Source organism: Pan paniscus, chromosome 18, assembly GCF_029289425.2.
Source record: "Pan paniscus chromosome 18, NHGRI_mPanPan1-v2.0_pri, whole genome shotgun sequence".
Taxonomy (NCBI): Eukaryota; Metazoa; Chordata; class Mammalia; order Primates; family Hominidae; genus Pan; species Pan paniscus.
In genome coordinates, this window is record NC_073267.2 from 98175641 (window position 1) to 98196727 (window position 21087).

The 21087-nt window shown below is 60.1% G+C and overlaps 1 protein-coding gene across 2 annotated transcripts in view; it reads left to right on the forward strand.

The window, feature by feature from the left end:
• Window positions 1-21087, forward strand: part of ZNF469 (zinc finger protein 469) — a 345491-nt gene that overhangs the window by 310955 nt on the left and 13449 nt on the right. For both annotated transcript variants that reach the window (XM_034940869.3, XM_055099891.2), the window contains exon 4: window positions 18173-18237. The gene's annotated coding sequence lies outside the window, so the exon portion shown is untranslated. The remainder of the gene's footprint in view (window positions 1-18172; window positions 18238-21087) is intronic.

Genomic DNA, 21087 nt, shown 5'->3' on the forward strand with positions numbered 1-21087 from the left:
CGTGGGTCCCCCTCAATGGACATTTTCTTTCATTTCCTACAATCTTTCTGCCTTAAAAATCAGCATAAACATGTGTTTTAAGAGACCAGGAGATCGCGCCTGTGATATTGGGGACAGTGCTTATCTGAGAAGCCTGCCCTGATTGCTGTGACCGCTGTGCCTGGGCCTTTGCTCTCTCTCCACCCTCTGCGGCCCCAGGACTGAGGTGTGTGCCCGGCGCTCTGTGGCTAGCTGTCCCTGAGCGGGCGGCTGCGGCTCAGAGCTCCCAAAGGGGTGAGGTTGGGATGGGCCCCCCAGGGTGGGAGCACGGCTTAGAGCTCCCAAAGGGGTGAGGTTGGGCTGGGCCCCCCAGGGTGGGAGCTCCTGCATCACTGGGAATTGTCTCAGCTGCGTCCACACTTCCAGGGATCCGTCCGGAACCGTCGCCAGCACCTGCGTGCGGCTCTGAGCTGGGAGCCGGCATCATGGCAGGGCTCACGGTACCCTCTTCTCAGTGTTACGCAAAGGAAGGAGCAAGCCTGGACAGGGATGGGGCGGACCCTCATCAGCGTCACTCTCTGTATCTGTAGCGTGGCCGATGACGCACTAATTGAGTATCCTGCCTGATCATTTTTAGTGAGAAATCACCAGGTGCCGGACACCGAACGAGGCCGTGTGCATCCGACGTCTGAGTTCATCTTCATTTCAACCCCGTGTGGCTGTGTCCTTGTCCCCGTTTTGTGCAGGGGAAACTGAGGCATGGGCAAAGGAGAGTCATTTGCCCAGATGGCTGGCATGTGGCAGAGCCTGGGTTCCAGGCCTGGCATGCATTTCTAGATGGTTCCTAGCCCCCAAGTCCCACCTGTGGGCCCAGGTTTAAATTACTCCGAGGGTGGTGACACCACAGGCCCTGCCAGTGCTCAGATGCTGCCATCTGTGAGTTGGGGGCATGGGCATCTCCTGTGGAGCCCTGCTGGTGCCCACTCTGTCTCTGAGTACAGGTTTGTGCAAATTAAGACAATATCACAGGTAGGACATAGAAACCGCATGCACACACCCGGCCATGCCTGCACGTGTGTGCCTGCTGCATCACGTGAGTGCATGCATCTGACACACGGGCACTCACTCCCCTTGCTCAGGTCATGGAAGAGACAAGCTCACTGTGTGTTGTTCCCTTTTTGCCTTGGTGGCCAGGAAGCTCAGAGCTTAGACTTCCTGTAAGCTTTTTAGTTTGTGGTTTGTGTCTCAACCTCTTGTCGTATAGGCCTCATTTTCCCTAAGCCCCCTTAGTACTTTTTTTTGTTTTTTGTGTGTGTTTTTTTGCAAAGGAGTCTCACTCTGTTGCCCAGGCTGGAGTGCAATGGCGTGATCTCAGCTCACTACAACCTCTGCCTCCCAGGTTCGAGCAATTCTCCTGCCTCAGCCTCCCGGTAACGGGGACTACAGGAACCCACCAACACGCCCGGCTAATTTTTGTATTTTTAGTAGAGACGGGGTTTCGCCATGTTGGCCAGGCTGGTCTTGAACTCCTGACCTCAGGTGATCCGCCCACCTTGGCCTCCCAAAGTGCTGGGATTTCAGGCATGAGCCACCGTGCCCAGCCCACTTAGTACTTTTTGGAACAAAGGGAGGGCAAGTTTTCAAGAAACAAAGTTGGAAGGAGAAAAAGATTGAGGAATGAGAGGGAGGGGCTGTCACCGTGGAACCCTCACCAGAAGCGGGGTCAGCACAAGGCTCAGGAATGCCCTCCCAGACTGCCAACGCCCCACCAGCACTGACTGCTCAGGGCTGAATTGGTGTCTCCCCGCTTTCCTTCCGGAATCGTCTCTCCCTTCCAGGCTTACTGCCGGGGCCACATGGGCTTCCCAGGCCGGCCCTGACCCTCCCGCCTGGCCCCCGTCCCTGCAGACCCCGGCTGGCCCGAGAGAGGGGCCGCCTATGCCCAGCACCCAATGCACCATTGAAGGAAAACATGGCCCCAGTGCCTTTTCCAGCCCCTGGCAGATATCCCTCTTTCTTCATTTCTTCCCTACTTTTTCTCCAAATGATGAAAGAAAAACACTCATAGGGAAGCGGGGAGGGAGGGGCTTTCTGCTGTATCCTATCCAGCCCCACCTTCTGAAGCCAGCAGCTGGGGCTTGTGTGGGCTGAAGGTCAGCCCAGCAGGGGGGCCCTCCCTAGCTGCAGGGGAGATGGGGCTGGGGCTGGGGCTGGGCCTGCAAGGAAGCTTCTCTCTGGGGGCCCCTCTGCTGCAGGGAGGGTCATGGGACCAGAGACCCCGGGAGTGCGGCCTGGAGTTGGGGGCTTGCCCACCTGTGATGTGATGTGTCTGGGCTCAGGTCAGCATTCAGGGAGGGTCAGTTCCTGACTTCACAGTGACTCAGTTTCCCCACCTGCAAAGAGGCGATGATGACAGGGTCTCTTGGAGCCAGCTGTGAAATGGAGGTAGAGACAGGATCTCCATCCTTCCCTTGGAGACACTTGAGAACTGGAGGATGACAAGAGACTGAGCACGGCTAGATAAACGTGAAAGCGGGAGGGCAGCAGCCAGGACAGAGGCTGGTCACTCGAGTCCTCAGGGCAGCAGCCAGGACACAGGCCAGTCACCTGCATCCTCGGGGCAGCAGCCAGGACACAGGCGGGTCACCCACGTGCTCAGGGCAGCAGCCGGGAGTGTGGGAGGAAGAGACCCTCACCAGGGGCAGGGGGCCAGCCGGGGAGGGGTCCTGGGTGTCAGGATGGAGGACCTTCTCCTCATAGGCCGTGTGCACCCCATGCACATATGCTATATGAGCGTGTGCACTCACAGACACTTTTTGAATGGAGACGCAAAATGCATGTGTTCACACGTGTGCAGCACTGCGTGAGGAAAATGCAAACAAAGCTCAGTGAAGCAGGCCGGGGCCCACTCATGCGGGCAGGGCATCCAGGCAGCTTGGGCAGAGTGATCAGAGGTCCTCGCTCAGTGGCCTGTGAGCGGAGGCCTGAGTGCGACAGGTGTGGTGGCCATCTTGGGGGGGGGGCGCGGGGCGTTCCAGGGCTCTGGGTGGGGCGGGCTCTGGCTGCTGGAAGACGGTGAAGCAGGGTGTGCAGCAGAGCCCAGGAAGGGGATGCCGAGTGTTCTAGTGGACGATGAGAGTCAGGGGGTTCAGAGCAGATACTGGGAAAGGCTGGATTCTAGAAGGCAGAGCCACTGATAGATCAGATGTGGAGGTGGGGGAAGGAAGGTAACTTAGCAGATCAGGGAAGCCCAACTGTTCACGGAGAAGTTCACGGTGCAGGTCACACAGTTCACGGTGACGCCTATGATGCCGTTGATGGTGCAGGTCACACAGTTCACGATGACGCCTATGATGCCGTTGATGGTGCAGGTCACACAGTTCACGGTGACGTCTATGATACCGTTGATGGTGCAGGTCACACAGTGACATCTATGGTGCATGGTTCACAGTAACGTCTATGATGCTGTTGATGGTGCAGGTCACACAGTTCACGGTGACGTCTATGATGCTGTTGATGGTGCAGGTCACGTGGTCATGGAGAAGTTCACGGTGCAGGTCACACAGTGACATCTATGATGCATGGTTCACGGTGACGTCTATGATGCCGTTCATGGTGCAGGTCACGTGGTCATGGAGAAGTTCACGGTGCAGGTCACACAGTTCACGGTGACGCCTATGATGCCGTTGATGGTGCAGGTCACACAGTTCATGGTGACGTCTATGATGCCGTTGATGGTGCAGGTCACACAGTTCACGGTGACGTCTATGATGCCATTGATGGTGCAGGTCACGTGGTCATGGAGAAGTTCACGGTGCAGGTCACACAGTTCACGGTGATGTCTATGATGCCGTTGATGGTGCAGGTCACGTGGTCATGGAGAAGTTCACGGTGCAGGTCACACAGTTCACGGTGACGTCTATGATGCCGTTGATGGTGCAGGTCACGTGGTCATGGAGAAGTTCACGGTGCAGGTCACACAGTTCACGGTGACGTCTATGATGCCGTTGATGGTGCAGGTCACGTGGTCATGGAGAAGTTCACGGTGCAGGTCACACAGTTCACGGTGATGTCTATGATGCCGTTGATGGTGCAGGTCACGTGGTCATGGAGAAGTTCACGGTGCAGGTCACACAGTTCACGGTGACGTCTATGATGCTGTTGATGGTGCAGGTCACGTGGTCACGGTGAAGTTCACAGTGGAGGTCCTGGTGAAGTTTGCAGTGAAGCGATGACCCGACAGGTGTGGGCAAGGCCACCTCCTGCTCAGGCCCCTGGAGAAGGTCCCTCCCACCTCCTCCTCCTGCAGCCCCTGGAGGTCCCAGGCATTCCTGGCTCGTGGGCTCCTCACTCCACCTCTACCTCCATCTTCACGTGGCCTCCTCCTGTGTCTGTCTCTCTTCTCTTCATGGGGCCCTCTCCTAAGGACACCTGTCTTTGGATGTAGAGCCCCTCTAATCCAGGGCGATTCCTCTTAGCTAATCGCATCTGCAAAGACCCTATTTCTAGGTAAGGTCACATTCGTAGGTGCTGGGGTTAGGACTTGCTTTTGGGGGACACACCTCAGCCCACACCTCACAATTCCCCACCCTCCACCCAACCTCAGCAATGACAACTTCAGAGGGTTAAAGTGCCACACAGACAATGACACAGAGACGCAGGTGAGCGGCTCCGTGGGGGTGGCTCAGACCCCAGCGAGCCAGCATCTGGGCCGAGGCCTCCAGAGCCCAATACAGCCCCGGCAGTTGGTCCAGGGGGAGTGGCGGGCAGGGGTGGTGGGGCAGCAGGGGCAAGGCCAGGAGGTGTGTATGCTTGGGCTCAGGCAGGCAGGTGAGCAGGCAGGGGTGCGAGTGGGCAGGGCTGGGTGTGAGCATGGCTCTCCCGCATGGGTGCAGCCTCAGGTGTGTTTGGAAGGACCCCTTGGCCAGCCTCAGGGAGAATGGGGTGTAGGGAGCCCCAGGAAGCTGGAGACAGGTGTCAAAATCTTCTGGGCAGGAGACGGTGGTGGCCTGAGGTGGCGCAGGGTGGATGCCAGCCCAAGTGCTCCAGGGCCTGGGGCCTCTCACTCTGTGTCCATGGCGAGTGTCTCACCCTCTCTGAGCTTGGTTTCTTTATCTGTAGGGTGTGTGTGAGGCCCCCACCTGGTTTCCCTTTCTGTCACAGCTGAACAGGCCCACACCTGGGGTCCCCTTCTGCCCTTCAGCATTCTGGGGGCCTCACAGGGCCCCCACCAGCCTGCCCTGCCTTCCCAGAAGAGACGAAACCCTGATGTTCATGGAGCCCTGGCATGGTGTCGCACAGCAAGGCCAGGTCCAGCTGCTGGCTGTGGACGGCCGGGGTGAGGGGCCACCACCCTCTTCCCCCTGGGAGGGGAGGCCAAAGGCTCTGGGAAGGAGCTGGGGGCCACTGCCCTGCTGGGCGAACCTGGGGTCCCAAGACCCTGTTGGTCTCGCCTCTGTCTCCTGCCAGAGCCGAGTCAGCCTCAGGCTAGGGAGGTGCAGGGGGCGGGGGGTCTGGAGAGGCAGTTGGGGAGGCAGGGGCCAGCATAGAGCCCCACCCTCCATCAGGAGCCCACCACGCCCCCTGTCCGAGGCCCACCCTGCTCTGCCATCCCCTCTCCAGTCCCAGGCCCAAAGTAACACGTCTGCCAGTCCCACTTGGCCATGCAGGCCTCTGCGCAGCCTCAGACACAGCCACCCAGTGCCCACCTTCCCAGTGCCCTCTCCACAGCCTGCTGTGTGACTGCAGGCACCTCGCTTAACCTCTCTGAGCCCTGCTGTGTGACTGCAGGCACCTCGCTTAACCTCTCTGAACCCTGCTGCATCGGAGCTCATGAGGTCTTTGCCAGTGAAGGCTTTTCCTGCTCCAATGGCGGTTCCAGAAACCCTTGACCTTTCCTGGGCACGGCAGCCCAGACCCAGCCATAGAGCCAGGGACCTTTGTTCTGTCCTAGAGTTGCCCCAGACTGGGCCCTGGGATAGCAGCATGCAGCATGGGGGACAGGGAGGGCAGTCTGTCTCACCCACAGCGATGTCCCCACACTCGGTCAATATACCCGAAAGAGCGAGTGGGTGAACGGGGGACCTCATCAGGGCGGGGACAGCTTGGAAAATGTGCAGCCCAGAGAGAACGCTCACACACCATAAACCACGCCGACGGCTTCGGCCCACATGGTAGTTACTTGTTTTACATGAATTCTTGCCAAAGTTTTTAAATGGGGAGATTTCACTTTAAAACCTGGATTTCTCAAAAATCAGAAAGTCTGCCACTGCGCTCCGTGTCCTGGCAGCCACAGCCACAGCCGGGGCCCGGGCAGCAGTGGCCGCTTATCCAACTGTGGGCATGGGAGCCCTGCGACCCCCACCTGAGTGGGAGGGTCACCGAGAGACCCAGGGCGCACCACGGCGACACCAGACCAGGCGCTAGCGGTGTGGCATCCCCATTGCTCCTTCCTTGAACAAATCTGGGCCATTATCTCTGCCTTATCCAAGGCACGGGGGCCATAGTCGTGCATAAAGCTAATTAAAATCCCCGCACGCACGTGATAAATGGGACAAACAGCTGCCATCCTGTGTGCATGAGAGGCCGGGACCAAGAAGGCAGAGCAGCCGGAGATGGCTGGGTGCTGAGGCTGGCGGCCTGGGCAGTGACACTCCAGGACAGACCCGCTCTGTCTCTCCCCTCAGCCTCTCTCTTCCCTTCACCCTCAAAACACCCACCTGTGGGCCCTGGAGGTGGCAGGAGGAACGCAGGAGTGAGGAGACAGCAAAGGAGAGGCCCAGCAGGCCGAGGCCCGGCGCACCGTGGCTTTCCCAGCACAGATGTGTTTTCTGTGTTTTTCTGAAAGCGGGGAGCCCTGGGCTCTATGGCAGCCCTGCTCAGCCCCACTGGGCCCCGCCGTCCTGCCTGCCTGTGAACCCAGGCCTCTGGAGAAGTGATTCCGTCCAGAGCGAGCCTCAGAGGGTGTCCTGCAGAGCTGGGGGCAGCGTTATAGCAAGGTTCAGTCAGTCCCGCCATTGCCTCTAGCTGGGCGTTGAGCTCGGTTTTCTCAGCTCTGAAATGGGGTGATTGTGGCAGTGCTGACTGCAGTTGTGGTCCGGAGGGTGCAGGACCCAGGGACATCCCAGCTCCTGGGCTCCGCGCCTCAGCGCCTGGGCAGTGCCACAGAGGCCTCTGCAGCCTCCGCAGCAGTGGGGAGAGCGACCGGGCCAGCCCCCAGGGCTGTGTGAGTGTGGTGGCAGGTGCCATGGAGGCAGGTGCCATGGAAGCAGGTGCTGTGGTGGCACTTAGAGACAGTGACCCTGAGCCTCCACCAAGAGGGGTGAGGAGAAGGGCCCTGCTGCCACCTGGCCAGTGACAACCCCAAGACCATGCGGTGGAGCCATCTGGGACCCTCAGCATCCGAGCTTTCCCTACACCCTCGGGTCTGGGACTCCCTGAAGGACAGCTGGAGGCTGCAGGCCCTCAGGGCTGGCTGCCTGCAGTGGGTCCACACCCTGTCACCCTCAGGGCCTAGATCCCGAGTCCCCAGGAAGACAGGGTGGAGTCCAACCTTGGGAGCCCAAAGCCCCCACCTGGATTCAGGCTGCTCCCTGCAGGCCACGGGCCTCCAGGTCGGACACGGCCACAGATCACGGCCACGGATCCCATCACGCCCGGGCTTCAGTCTCCAACACAAACACCTGCTGGGCATCGGGAAACGGGAACAAACGTGGGTGCGGGGTGGAGGCATCTGGCCTCGGGGGCACCTGGAGGAGGCCACGGTCTCGTTACCTCCACCCCAAAGAGCCCTGGGGACCACAGACTCGAGTTGTTGGAGGCCCAGGGATGCTGTGGCGCCAGGATTTGAAAGGTGGCAGCCTCCCGGGAGAGAGCCGTGAGGGCAGAGGCCCCCAGGCCCGGCAGAGCTGCCCTGGATTGGGAGCAAGCTATGGCTGGGAGCAGGCCCCACGACAGGAGGGTCCGAGGGAGAGGCAGGCCCTGTGGCCTCAGGTTGGCACCGTAGAGGCCTCCTCTGTCCTGGCTGTGGCCTCCTGCTCTCGAGAACAGGCCAAACCCAGGAGGATGTCCCAGTGGGGGGTAACTTCCCCCGCCCCAGGGAATAGGGCTCTTCAGTGCCCGGGCGGCACAGGGCCACCCCTCACCAGGCCACTGTGGCCAGAGGTCCACGCAGGACAGCCCCGCCCAGACGTCCACTGCCACCCGGCCCTGCCTTCCCAGGGCCATGGGTCAGCCAGTTAGGGCAGGGCAGAGGGGAGCACGGCCAGGCCTCCAGTTTCCAGCTGCCCAGAGACCAGCTGAGGCCACACAGCGAGTGGGGACAGCAGGGTCAGCCGCGCCAGGGCCCAGGTAGCCTCGAGGAGACACTTGCAACAGGGAAGGGCGCTGCCTCGGCCTTGCAGAGACTCCGGTCCCGGGTGCCACTTCCCACTGTGTGGCCTTGGAAAAGTCCCTTCCCCTCTCTGAGCCTCGGTTTCTCGTCTGAGCAATGGGGAGGAACAGAACCACCTTGTGGGGCCTTGAGAGGATTCATGAGGCAGTGCTGGCCCGGTGACCACCCGGAACATCAGGGACCCTCCGGGATCTCAGGATCTGTCAGGCCAGTGCCGGTCACAGCTGAGCAAGGTCCTGGAGAGGGGCCGGGACCCCCCACCACAGCCTGCCGCCCAGGGCCTTGAGCTGCCCCAGGCTCACCACACTGCCCCACAACCTCAGGAGCCAGGGCCCTTCCCCTAAGCCCCTCCTCAAATCTCAGCCAGACTCCACCCCTGGCTGAAGGAGGGAAGAAGGCTCTGTGTCCTGGGAACCCAGGGGCCTGCACTGCGGGGGCAGTGCTGTGCCCATTTTACAGCTGAACACACTGAGACTGAGCCCTCAGCCTGGGAATGGCAGTGCAGTGGGAATGCCCGTCACTCAGGCCCCCTCTGCAAAGTGTCTGGAAAATCACAGCTGGCACTCCAGGTGGCCACCCAGACAGGATGTCTTCCAGGGGCAGGAGGACACGGACCCAGCCTGTTCAGGAGCAGGGAGAGCACCCGGAAGTGACCAGAGCTGGGTGCACGTCCCAGCCCCACATCTAAGCCATGTGCCCTGGAACCCAGCACTGACACTGGAGCCCCATTTCCTCATCTGCAAACCGGGACCGACGGCTTCTTCCAGGCGTGTAGCTCCCAAGCCCCGCATGGTGGTTGGACCGATTGCCTGGAAGGCCACACCCGGCACACAGTCGGTGCTCATAGCGTCCTTCCTCAAGCTGGGGCAGCAGGCACGCAGCCCGGCCCCTCCCAGGACGACTCGCTTCCCAGCGCTGCAGAGCCAGAGTGCGGACACCCCATCCCCACCCAGCTCCCACCCCGGGCACTTCACTAATCCTCTCGTCCTTAGGAGGCAAAGTTATAATCACTTTTAATTGAAAAAGGAGGCTGATATGACTCCGAACCCCACAGCAGCGGGAGAGTAATTGACACAGCCACCAGGCCTCGCAGAAACCCATTAATCATGTCACTCAGGAGACAGCTCATTAAACCTCGGCTGGGGCAGTGGGAGGACCAGGTGACCCCCATGTAGGCCTCATCGGTCCCGGTTTCTCATGCAGAGACCTCACTCTAGGTGGGATGGGCTCCGTTCCCAAAAACCAGAGGCCGTGACCTTCTCAGGAGGCCGCTTGACGGCACAGGGGGATCCAGGTGGCTGCTCGAAGTTCACTTACGCTCTTGCAGCCTGGGCGTCCTCATCTGTGAGATGGGCCTGCTGGGGCTTCCCCACGCTGGAAGACAGACGACACCCAGGCCTCCCGTCCTACCTCCCACCCAGACCAGCTTCACACTGTCACACGTTGTGATCTTAGTGGTGTGTGACTTCGGCAGGATCTCCAAGGCAAGCTCTGGGCCTAGCCGGAAGCTTCTGACCCAGAGGGTCTGGGTAGGCCCCAGAAAAGACCACTGAAAGAAGCCACTTCAGACGCCACCACCATTACCGTGAGAAATTGCACTCAGGGCTTCATTGGGAAAGAGTAATGGAAAATAACTACGGTTTCTAGCATCAACAAGCAGTCACGTGGTGATCGGTTGTTTTAGGGGAGGGATGGTAACAACCTTGCCCACAAAATCAAAACCCCGCAGGACCACGCACCCTTCGCCCTTCCAGGGCTCCCTCCACGGGACCCAGCCTGCAGAAGGGTCCTGCAGGAAGTGGCACGCTCGCTCCCCGGGAGGGGTACCCAGGGCTCCTCTTGGGGGACCAGAGCCTGAGCAGGGGCCTGTCCTGCGGTCGGCGTCTACCCCAGGGCCTGGGACTGTCGGGTCAAGGTCAGCCACCCACACACTCAGGGCGTCCTCCTGGGGTCCCGTGGAGTCTCTGTGGTACTCGGCTTCCTTCTCGCTGTGACAGGGTGAGGGCTGACAGCTCCAAGAGAAACGCAGACCTGGGTGCCGCCTGCCCTTTTCCAGAGCTGCTGCTTGGCACGTGGAGGGCTGTTTGTCTGCTCGGCCTCCCCCAGGAGGCCTCCAACCACCCTGCCCAGAGCGTCGCTGCAAGGGAGCTCAAAGCCAGAGGCGAAAGAGCCCAGGCTCCGCCGCTGTGTGGCCTGGGGCAGGCCCACACCCTTTCTGAGCCACTGTTCCCATCTGTGAAGTGGGCACACTGACCGAGTCACCCTCAACGATCCTCATTCTAGAAATCCAAGGCAGGGCTGCTCGACCGGCCAGTGAGAGAAAGGCACCCCCATCTTTGGATTTTAAAGTGGGTTCTGGGGCTGTGGGCACCGTTGCCCATTCGAACCACCTGCCGCCTCCACACCCTGGACGAGCCGTCTCAGCCTTGGGATACCCACCTGGCTGTATTCACCTTGGCTCTGCTAGAAGGTTCCTGGGGCCAATGAATCCCAATCCAGTCCCTGCAAGCCAGATGCCTGGCGGGGCGGCCCCCACACATTTCTCACTCCCCCCACGTGGTCCCTCTTCCTACACCCTTTGGGCAGGGGAGAAGGACCCTCAGACAAATGTGCTGATGGAGGCACCTGGCGTTTGCTGGGCTCCGGTACAGCATTGACATTTAGAGGGTAGGCTGTGTCTCCAAAGTCATTTCTGGACAGCATGCTACAGTTGCACCTCCACCTCCCAATGCCGGGGAGCTCTCAGAGTCTCCTATAGAAATGAGGCCCCAAAGCCCCCCATGGCCTGGCAGGGGAGTGTGCGTGAGCCCACGTGTGCATGTGCATGTGTGGATGTGTGCACATATGAGCGTGTGCTCACGCGTGTGCATGGATGAGCATGCATAACTGTGCACACACCTGTATATGTGTGCATGAGTGTGTCCACATGTGTGCTCACAGGGGAGGCCTGTCCCCACCCTGCAGCCCACCCGAATTGGTCCCTCACCCTAACTTAGAGCCCCAGGTTCAAGGAGCAGCTCCTGGAGACCCCAGGAATAACAGCTGCCCCAGCTGGACTCTACCCGGGCTCCTGAGCACCAACTCCCTGCCCAGGATGGGGGCAAGCAGAAGACCTGCAGCCCCAACCGGTGTGATGCCGGCAGTGAGGACAGCGGACAGTACAGCAGCAAATGGACACCATGTACAGAGCCGGGACCAACAGCAACAGCTCTGTGGTCAGGGAGGGCTTCCTGGAGGAGGTGGCATTGGAGCTAAAGCTGAAGGCCCATCTCGGTGAGGCCGTGGAGGGTTGTCTAGGAGACTGAGCAGAGCTGGGTTGGGGCCTGGCCACTGATGAGGTCCTGGTGTCCTTCTGGGTAATGACCCCCTGAATATTGGCCTTTGTGGCACAGAGGGGCAGAGGCGAGGGGGGCTGCCGTTCTTGCCTGGCTCTTGCCATGTGCCAGCTCTCAGCAATTTCAGTGGGTGGCAGGGCTCCGTCTTTAAGCACAAATCCCCACCGCCCCCGGGCCACCTCCCTGTCATTTTCGAAGACATCGTTTTCTTTCCCCATGTGCCCCCTTATCTCCCTCCTGTTAAAGGATCTCGAATAGGCACCCCGATAAGACAGGACGAACACCATTCCCCAGCCCCTCCAATGCCGGCCTCCACTTTCCCCCAAAGTAATTAAGATAAATGCAGCTGATAATTTGCACCGTATTCTTAAACGTACCCTCCGGGCCATATCTCAGATATAATTTTACCTGCAAAGGTTTATCTGAGCACTCAGGTAACAGATAGTTTTTAAGCAAAGCGGCAGCGTTTGAAGCAAAAGGAAAGGAGAATGTTTGTGAAATAAATGTCAGGAGGCAGCAGCGCTGCGGCCCCGTACGGCGAGGACTACAGATGGGAGGCCCCCGTGCTTTTCTCCTGGGCTGCTCGGCTCCACCAGCGTTTGGGGTGAGCCTGGCCGCCTGCCCAAGTTGTGAATGGGGCCGGATGGGTGTGATGGGCAGACACGATGCTCAGGATGAAGGCCGGGGCACAGCCGAACTCCTCCCTTTTCCCAGCCTCGCTGTCTCGGGTGACCTGGGACCGGAGGCCGCTGCCCAGCGGTGCTGGCACACATGGCGTCTGGCTTTGTGCTCCACACCCATCGGGGAGAGGCCAGCTGGCTGCAGGGGCTGTGCCAAGCCACGGAAGGGGGGTCAGACAGCAGGGGACGGTGCCCAGGGTGACACAGCTCGGACAGGATCAGCCCTGGTGGGCAGCCAGAGGCCGGAGGGAACCGACAGACTGGACCGAGCTGGTCCGAGGACGGGCCGGTGCCTCCCAAACAGACCGGGAGAGCTCAGCGCGGGAGGCCAACATCCTGACCCCGGCTCTGCTCCCCAGACTTGCCATGTGACCTTGGGCAGGTTCTGTGAGCCTCAGTTTCCCCCATTCGGCCTGGAAGCCCAGCTGCTCTTCCCAGCCCGGTCCCACCCCATGGCACATATTTCTTGGCCCTTGTGTGGTGTCCAGGGTGGGATAGGTGGGGCCCTGGGATTGGGTGTGGACAGCCTCCCTAACCCCCGGCAGCCTCCCACTCCCTGCCCCTGAAGCCCATGCTGGTCCCACCCCTTGAAGCACCGTGTGCCCCCTCAATAGCACTCCACCCCTCCTCAACGTTCCTCCAACAGCCAGGAATGCCCCCAACGCCATGCCTGAGAGACCCTCACCCAAGGCCAGGCCTCAGCTAAAGAGTCACATCATCAGAGCAGCCGCTCAGGTCACCCAGAAGGCCCCATGTGCCCAGTCTTCTCTCTCAGGCCAGGGCCTTGGAGCTGGGATTGAGCCAGGCAGGACTCGGGGGCCTGTGGGGCTCACGCAATGCCCTCTTCTGCCAAAGAGAGGAAGGCACAGAGAGGGGTGGAGGCCGGCCTGAGGCCACACAGCACACGGTAGCAGACCCTGGCTGTAGGTGGGGGCCAGATCCCAACTGCAGGTTCAGCTCTCAGCCATGCTGTCCTTCCCCAGTGCCATGTCTGGAAAGCAGGGGCCACACGCAGGTTCCATGTGTGGGGAAGACAGGGCACATGCACCAGGCTCCACTCCCACACCGGGACGAGGGAAGAAAGGGCAGTTCTCCCGCAGCTCCCCCTCGCCGGGAACCCCACGCTTTCCGCTCTCCCCACGGAGGGGCTGAGGAGAAAGGGAGAGCCAGTCCCTGCTGTTTGGGAAGGCACGGGCCAGCCCTGACAACAGCAGAAACAACCAGGAGAATGAAGCCTACCCCACACCAGGGATGGCTGCAGCTGAAAGGGCTGGGACCATTCACAAGGAGGAGGAGCGGGTTGCTTAGGATGCCTGGCTGCGAGTGGGACTGCGTGAGCGTTGATATCAGGGTGTCACAGACAGGCCCAAGGACCCATCAGATCCAACGTCCATTTACAGTTGGGGAAACTGCGGCCAGGAGGCCCGATTGGACAGTGGCACTCCAGTTTGGCAGTGCAGCTGAGTGTGCAGGGCTCCCAGGCCTGGTCCCCAGGGAATGGCCACCAGGATGTGGAAGGACAGGCGCCCTTTGAGAATTGCAGGATCATGGAGACACGCCCGAGGAGTTCACACCACACGCAATCCAGGAAGGCTTCCTGGAAGAGGGATGCCATGCTTCTGAGCAAACGTCTGCTAGGCGCTCACTGCGTGCTGGTTTGTGTGCTCCATGAGGTGGCTTGCGTTGTTCTGTTTAACCCTCTGACCACACCCTGTGAAGTCAAGACTCTGATCATCCCCGTTTCACAGGTGGGAAAACGGGCTCAGAGAGGCTGGGACGGGGCCTGGATCCCACAGTCAAGGAGTGCGGGATCTGAGAGTCAAGCCCAGGTGGAGCTGGCCCCAAAGCCCCCTGCGTGGTTGGCCAGGAGTGAGTGGGGGTCGGGAAGAAGGGAAAGGGGAGGGGCAACCCAACCCGAGGGATCTTCTCCAGCAGAGGCCCCAGGAGGGGCTGGGAAGGAAGGGCCAGGGGTGGGGCCAGGGGCAGGTGGGGGAGAACCTGGCTCTCGAGGGTGCACAGGCCATAGCTGAAACTGAGCAGGTTGAAAGAGGAGGTGAGGCGAAGAGGATTGGGAGCAGCGGCCAGGGGTGGGGCAGAGGCGTGGGGGCAGGAGCCCAGGTGGGGGCACCCCTCCTTTCAGGCACTGGCGTCCCCCACACCCTCAGCCAGAGCCACCGCGACCTGCTCTTGAGTTACCAGAGCGCTTGGCCGTCTAAAGAGGGGCCAGTTCCTATTTCTGAGAGAAAAGGAGCCGCTCGTGCTCCTCCGGGGTCTCCCTGGGGCCAGCCCTAGATCTGGGGGATAGGATCTCCCGACTTCAAAGGGGTCCGGCCTACTGAAACCCACACCGACAGGCTGGCACCAAGGGGCTCTGCCAAGAGCCTGGGCAGGGCCAGAACCCAAGGCCTGGAGCACATGCTGCCCCCATGCCCACCCCAGCTCCAAGGACTGGGACCCGTCCCCGAGCCCCTGGAGGGAGAGCTGGCAGCTGGCCCTCGAGTGCCCTGGGGTGCTGCAGGCAAATGTCCCTGCTGTCCTGGGGCAGAGGAAAGGGGATGGGATGGCCAAGTTCTGCCCACAAGCTGGGCAGGCAGAGGCAGGGCCACCCCAGGGGATGGGAAGGACAGAGGGACAGGGTGTGGAGGCAGTGGGGTGGGGCCACCCTTTGTTCAGCACGGAAGCAGCACAGTTACAGACAGTCCTGCCTTCAAATCTCAGCTTGGCTGTGTCCGCTGTGTGACCTTGGACCCGTCACACCACCTCTCTGGGCTGCAACTTCCTCACTTGCAGCAATTTCTTGGTTCACTGACTTTCTGGTCAGCCCAAGGCTGCGAATCTGTCACATCACTGTGTGCCCAGTGCCTGACACAGCATCCAACACAAATGTAAAGACTTGTGGATGGATGGGTGGGTGGGTGGATGAGTGGGTAGATTAGAGGGGATGGGCGGGTGGGTAGATGAATGGGTGAGTGGGTGGATAGATGGGTGGGTGGATGAATGGGTAGAAGGGTGGATGGGTGGCTGACTGGGCGGATGGATGGATGAGTGGGTGGATAGATGGGTGAGTGATGGGTGAATGGGTGGGTGGATGGGCAGGTGGATGGGCAGGAGGATGGGGGGACGGGCATGTGGATGGATGCATGGGTGAGTGGGTGGATAGATGGGTGGATGAATGGTAGAAGGGTGGATGGATGGGTGGATGGATAGGTGGGTAATGGATGGATGGATGGATGGATGGATGAGTGGGTGGATAGATGGGTGAGTGATGTATGGATGGGTGAATGAGCAGGTGGATGGGTGGATGGGGGGATGAATGGGTGGATGGATGAATGGGTGAATGGGTGGGTGGATAGATGGGTGGATGAATGGTAAAAGGGTGGATGGGTGGGTGGGTGGATGGATGGGTGGATGGGTGATGGATGGATGGATGGGTGGGTGGATAGATGGGTGAGTGATGGATGGATGGATGGGTGGATGAATGCGTGGATGGGCAGGTGGATGGGGGGATGGGCGGGTGGATGGATGAATGTGTGAGTGGGTGGATGAATGGGTGGAAGGGTGGATGAGTGGGTGGGTAGATAAATGGGTGGGTGAGTGATGGATGAGTGGGTGGATGGATGGGTGGGTAGATGGACAGATGGGTGGGTGGGTGATACATGGATGGGTGGATGGATGGATGGATAATGATGACGGATGAGTGAATGGATGGATTAATGGATGGATGGATGGATGGATGGTTGGATGGATGGATGGATGGATGGATGGATGGATGGGTAGATGGGCAGATGGGTGGGTGGGTGATAGATGGATGGGTGGATGGATGGATGATGATGATGGATGAGTGAATGGATGGATTAATGGATGGATGGATGGACAGACAGACAGATGGACGGATGGGTGGGTGGGTGATGGATAGGTGGATGGATGATGATGGATGAGTGGATGGATGGATTAATGGATGCATGGATGGATGGATGGATAGATGGATCAATGGGTGAGTGGGTGGGTATCTGGATGGATGGGTAGGTGGGTGGATGGATGGGTAGGTGATGGATGGGTGGATAGATGGATGATGATGATGATGGATGGATGGATGGATGGATGGGTGGGTTGGTGGATGGATGGGTGGGTGATGGATGGGTGGGTGGGTGGATGGATGGATGGGTGGGTGGGTAGATGGATGGATGGGTGGGTTGGTGGATGGATGGGTGGGTGATGGATGGGTGGGTGGATGGATGGATGGATGGGTGGGTGGGTAGATGGATGGATGGATAGGTGGGTGGATGGATGGATACATGAACAGATGGATGGGACAGTGTGGCAAAGGCTCTACTGCTGAGTCCCAGTGGCTTCCTGCAGTTCTTCACCCTCCCTGGGCCTCAGTCTATACATCTCTGGGTAAGGACATGCTTCCTTCTGTGACACAGTGACTCACATTAGGGCCTCTGGGTTCTCTACATTGCTAGGAGGGGCATGAGTTAAGGTTGTCTACTGCTGTATCGTAAAGAACAGACTGAAACAACAAACCTTTATTATCTCTTAGTTTCCAAAGGTCAGGATGCAGGCACAGCCTAGCAGGTGGTTCTGGCTCAAGTTCCCTCACACGGTTGTGGTCAGAATGTCAGCAGGGGCTGCAGCATCATCCAAAGGCCCAACAGAGGCTGGGGAAGCCACTTCCAAGATGGCTCCCTCACACAGCTACAGGCAGGAGGCCTCTGTTCCTCACCTCATGGCCTCTCCACGGGGCTGCTTGAGTGCCCGGAAAGCATGGCAGCTGCTTCCCCACATGTGTGACCTAAGTGTGCAACGAGGAAGCTGCAGTGCCTTTTAGGGCCCAATCTTGAAGTCCAGCACCCCTCCTTCCAGCATATTCTGTTCATTAGCAGTGAGGCGGTAAGCTCAGCTGTGTTCAAGTGGAGAGAATGAGGCTCCACCTCTTGAAGGGAGGAGTGTTAAAGAATGTGTGGCCGTATTTTAAAACCATCACAGAGATTGACAATTGGACAATCTCCTTCCAAAGTCAAACGCAGGTGCCCTTTGACGCAGCTAGGCCCACAGCGTTTGGAGCACAGGCTGTCGCCATGTGGTGAGCACTGCTGTATTGTTTCTAAGGGCCGAATGCAGGCAGCAGCCCCGTGTCCATCCAGACAGGTCTGGGTGCTCTGCAGCCTGGATGCGAGGACGAGTGGACAGAGAGTGAGAAACCTCTTCACGGAATGTTGTGGAATTATCTACAGGATATGTTGTTACATGAAAAAAAGTCAGGTGCAGAACAGTGAGCGTAGCCGACGATCTTCCGTCCAAGGAAGGAGGAAAGGCAGTGTGTGTTCCTGTGTGCTGCTATTTGCATCCAGGGACTCTGGGAGGAAACACCAGAAGCTCCTCTAGTCTCCCCAGCGGGACTGGGGAGGGATCCTGGCAGGGATGGGAGGGGCAGCGTTCTCACTGCAACTCGTAATAATCTGGAGCTTCGGAGCCACATGTACACACAATCTATGCATACATAAAGACCCAACAAAAAGAGATGTAAGATAGCCGTCAAAGCTGCAGCTGAGGCAGCCAGGTGACCCCTAAACCCTTCAGGGTCCCCCGGGCCAGCTGAGCTGCCCGCTGGCCTCTGAGAGGAGCTCGCCCATCTCCCGGTGGCTCTTGGTGGCTTCCCGGTGCCCTGAGGCCACAGCCGGCTCTGCCCGGGAGCCGCTCCCTCCCACCTGGCTCCTCCTGGGGCTCTTGGTCCAGAGCCATGCACCACATCGGCCCTGACATGCTTTCCATTTTCTTTGCAGCCAAGAAATTCTCATTCCTCAGGAAGTTGTGCGGCGACCCACCTGAGGGGCCCCCGACTCCCCAGGTATGTACAGGCAGCAGCCTGCGCCGAGGCTGGCCACAGATGCTCTGGTCTTGATGGTCCTGAGGCCCCCTCCACCCCCACCCGCCCGGCCTTCCTCTCCCTCTCAGGACAGTAATCGGGCCTGCCTACTGCCTCCCGAGAGCCGACTCCTGGGGCCCGCCGGGCAGGGCTTCCAGCCACAGCTCTGAGCCAGCAGGCGGGCGTGTCACCTGATGTTCCTCATGGCAGCCGCTGAGCCAGCAGGCCTCTCTCCTTCCCTTGATAAATTAGACCAGCTCCTTCCCTTGACAAAGCCCCTGGGCACAGCTGTGTTCTCAACACTCCTCCCCACCATCCAGGACTCAGTGAAGGCCACCTCCTCCAGGAGGCCTTTCTGATGCTCCATCTAGGCTGAGGTCCCCACTCTGAGCCCCCTCCTCCTCCATCACCTCCTGGAGGACTCTGGCCATGGGTAGGGGGGTCTCACATGTGGGACTGGGCTTCATGTGGGGCCTGGCTGTTGCTGTTCCTACCCCCACCCCTGCAGCCTGGCCCCAGTGGGTGTCTGGGCCGTGTGGGACACGGCTAAGCCCAGTGCAGGGCAGGAGATGTGCAGGGCTAGGAGCCAGCCCTCCCAGGAGGACCTCGCCTACACTGGCTGAGGCCTTGAGCGGCTTCCCCACCTCTCTGTGCCTGGATTCCTCACCCATAAATTTAGGGTGGCAATCACAGATCACCTCTGAGCCACCGTGAGCACAAGGGAGGCAGTTCAGGAAAGTGCTCAGACGCCCAGCATATTCACTCAACAAACCTCACCTGTGAATCCTGGCCCCAAGGACTCCCAGGCCTTTGCCCCCTGGCAGTGGATCCCAGAAGAGGGAAAGGGACCCTCCTCCCGGGGTCATGGGACAGGAGGTACCTCAGTGGTGGGGGCAGAGGAGGAAGGGGCACCCGGGCCCACCAGCTGGCATGACTCTTTTTGGTGCTGTGATGTGGAGTTTGCAGGCTGGGACCTCGCCCACCCTGGAGACCTTGGCCCAAATTGGGCAGGACCCTCCTCCCCGGTGCAGGCAGTCCCTGGGCACAGCAGGAAGAGCTAGCCGGAAGTACAGGTACCAACCTCGTGCTGGGGACAGAGGGCCTGCCAGCCTCTGCGTTAGGAGTCCCCAGGCGGCTGTAGTGCGGGAACTCCGGGAGGGGCATGAGACACCACCAGCTCAGGCCAGTGGGAGGGTCCTGTGACCTCAGGAGGCAGCCCCCCCCTCCACAGAGGCAGCAGGGTCTCTGAGAGCGCTCCAGGCCTGAGGTCTGTCCCTTCAGCTCCCAGCTGCTCTGCTGCTGGCTGTGTGACCCTGGCCAAGTCATCCGCCTCTCTGGGCCTGCCATGAGGACCCAGGGGTCAGTGGCAAGGACGATGCCTGCAAGGGCTGAGCCCTGCCTCACTCTGCTGTGTAAAGGACGCCCGGTCCCTGCTGGGCAGGTCAGAAGGGGCCCCCACACCTAGCGGCCTGCGCACCTGGTGGCCACAGCCCATGGCTCGGGTCTGAGTCCTGTCCGCACAGAGGACAGTCCCGTATGTCATGACATGAGAACAGACATGATCAGTGTGAAGCCAGCCCTGGGTGAGCAAGGGGCCAGGCTCCTCTGGGCAAGCGGTTCCTGCTACATCTGGCATGTGCCAGAATGGGAGCCCGCACCGTCCGGAGGCTGGGGGCTTCCTGGAGCAGGATCTGGAGGTTACCCTGTAAGGCCTGGTGGCAGGGAGACCCTGGCTGATGGCAGGATCTGGAGGTTACCCTGTAGGGCCTGGTGGCAGGGAGACCCTGGCTGACGGCAGGATCTGGAGGTTACCCTGTAAGGCCTGGTGGCAGGGAGACCCTGGCTGACGGCAGGATCTGGAGGTTACCCTGTAGGGCCTGGTGGCAGGGAGACCCTGGCTGACGGCAGGATCTGGAGGTTACCCTGTAGGGCCTGGTGGCAGGGAGACCCTGGCTGACGGCAGGATCTGGAGGTTACCCTGTAGGGCCTGGTGGCAGGGAGACCCTGGCTGACGGCAGGATCTGGAGGTTACCCTGTAGGGCCTGGTGGCAGGGAGACCCTGGCTGACGGCAGGATCTGGAGGTTACCCTGTAGGGCCTGGTGGCAGGGAGACCCTGGCTGACGGCAGGATCTGGAGGTTACCCTGTAGGGCCTGGTGGCAGGGAGACCCTGGCTGACGGCAGGATCTGGAGGTTACCCTGTAGGGCCTGGTGGCAGGGAGACCCTGGCTGACGGCAGGATCTGGAGATTACCCTGTAGGGCCTGGTGGCAGGGAGACCCTGGCTGACGGCAGGGGAGGCCCCGCTTGGAACCAGCCGCCCAGGCCCTGAGAGGTTCAGGTTGAGCCTCTGCTGCCTCAGTCCCCTATGTCCTGCAACGCAGCCTCCTGCCTCAAGGCCCTCCCCATGGCAGGTGTAAGCATCCACCTGGGCCCTCCTGGGCGCTGCCAGGACCCTGCTCTGGGGCAGTTCCTGCAGGCTGAGAGCTTGTGCCCCACACAGGTGCCTGTCCTCTCCACAGCCTGGCCAAGGACTGCTCTGAGGCTGTAAGCGGCCTTCTCACACCCCAGAAAGTTCCCCCTCCCTCCCCCCTCCACTCAATCTCTGCGCTCCACCGCCCCTCTTCTCCCTGAGACAGGGAAGGGTCCCTGTTCCATCTGGCGGGATGCCCTCTCCCTTCCTGCTTCTAGGTAGGGGCTGAGCCGAGCATCCCTTCTAAGCGTGGAGCTTCTGTGATGGCTGCACGCAGCCTCTTCTGCTTCTGGCCCGGCCACACCCGCATGGAGAGCCTAGAAGCTCCCTGTCTAGGCGAGGGCCACCCAGCCCCTCTGCC